General features: G+C 54.3%; 1 protein-coding gene across 1 annotated transcript in view; it reads left to right on the top strand.

Annotated features, from left to right (window-relative positions):
* The first annotated feature begins 375 nt into the window (after nucleotides 1–375).
* Nucleotides 376–1,728, top strand: part of HINT2 (histidine triad nucleotide binding protein 2) — a 14,364-nt gene continuing 13,011 nt past the window's right edge. Inside the window, exon 1 of the mRNA XM_066602177.1 lies at nucleotides 376–503. The gene's annotated coding sequence lies outside the window, so the exon portion shown is untranslated. The remainder of the gene's footprint in view (nucleotides 504–1,728) is intronic.

The following is a 1,728-nucleotide window of genomic DNA, read 5'->3' on the forward strand; positions in this document are numbered from 1 at the left end:
AGTAGTGCGGACATGGCTGCTGGGGGAGCAGAGAGCAGTGCGGACATGGCTGCTGGTGGAGCAGAGAGCAGTGCGGACATGGCTGCTGGTGGAGCAGAGAGCAGTGCGGACATGGCTGCTGGTGGAGCAGAGAGGAGTGCGGACATGGCTGCTGGTGGAGCAGAGAGCAGTGCGGACATGGCTGCTGGTGGACTGCAGAGTAGTGCAGACATCTCCAGAACATAGAGGGCTTCTACTACTTGCTGTTATCAGCAGCTACAGTAGTTTGTGATCTTACACGAACTCAGGCACGTGAACTGTCTGCACTGCTATTGGAGGGCTAGGCGCACAAGGGGCATGGCCAGCAGTGATGACCTTGCATCTGTCACATGGCCAATAGTTTGGACGCCCACAAGCACAGTGATAGGGTGATCTCGTGAGGGGGCGTGTCTTGGTGGAAGGCTGCAGGAAGAAGAGGAGCTGCAAAGTGCTGAGGGCTTTAAAAGTATTCTTTCCCGATAAATGTATGTATTCACTCTCTCTGATGTGGGCTGACGTCTCTCTCTTTCTCTCGCTCTGATCTGGGCTGAGGTCTCTCTCTTTCTCTCTCTCTGATCTGGGCTCGGGTCTCTCTCTTTCTCTCTCTCTGATCTGGGCTGACGTCTCTCTCTTTCTCTCGCTCTGATCTGGGCTGACGTCTCTCTCTTTCTCTTTCTCTCTCTCTGATCTGGGCCGACGTCTCTCTCTTTCTCTCGCTCTGATCTGGGCTGACGTCTCTCTCTTTCTCTCGCTCTGATCTGGGCTGAGGTCTCTCTCTTTCTCTCTCTCTGATCTGGGCTCGGGTCTCTCTCTTTCTCTCTCTCTGATCTGGGCTGACGTCTCTCTCTTTCTCTCTCTCTGATCTGGGCTCGGGTCTCTCTCTTTCTCTCGCTCTGATCTGGGCTGAGGTCTCTCTCTTTCTCTCGCTCTGATCTGGGCTGAGGTCTCTCTCTTTCTCTCGCTCTGATCTGGGCTGAGGTCTCTCTCTTTCTCTCGCTCTGATCTGGGCTGAGGTCTCTCTCTTTCTCTCGCTCTGATCTGGGCTGAGGTCTCTCTCTTTCTCTCGCTCTGATCTGGGCTGAGGTCTCTCTCTTTCTCTCGCTCTGATCTGGGCTCAGGTCTCTCTCTTTCTCTCGCTCTGATCTGGGCTCAGGTCTCTCTCTTTCTCTCGCTCTGATCTGGGCTCAGGTCTCTCTCTTTCTCTCGCTCTGATCTGGGCTCAGGTCTCTCTCTTTCTCTCGCTCTGATCTGGGCACAGGTCTCTCTCTTTCTCTCGCTCTGATCTGGGCACAGGTCTCTCTCTTTCTCTCGCTCTGATCTGGGCACAGGTCTCTCTCTTTCTCTCGCTCTGATCTGGGCTGAGGTCTCTCTCTTTCTCTCGCTCTGATCTGGGCTGAGGTCTCTCTCTTTCTCTCGCTCTGATCTGGGCTGAGGTCTCTCTCTTTCTCTCGCTCTGATCTGGGCTGAGGTCTCTCTCTTTCTCTCGCTCTGATCTGGGCTGAGGTCTCTCTCTTTCTCTCGCTCTGATCTGGGCTGAGGTCTCTCTCTTTCTCTCGCTCTGATCTGGGCTGAGGTCTCTCTCTTTCTCTCGCTCTGATCTGGGCTGAGGTCTCTCTCTTTCTCTCGCTCTGATCTGGGCTGAGGTCTCTCTCTTTCTCTCGCTCTGATCTGGGCTGAGGTCTCTCTCTTTCTCTCGCTCTGATCTGGGCT

The sequence above is a fragment of the Eleutherodactylus coqui genome, chromosome 5 (assembly GCF_035609145.1).
Source record: "Eleutherodactylus coqui strain aEleCoq1 chromosome 5, aEleCoq1.hap1, whole genome shotgun sequence".
In the NCBI taxonomy this organism is placed as follows: Eukaryota; Metazoa; Chordata; class Amphibia; order Anura; family Eleutherodactylidae; genus Eleutherodactylus; species Eleutherodactylus coqui.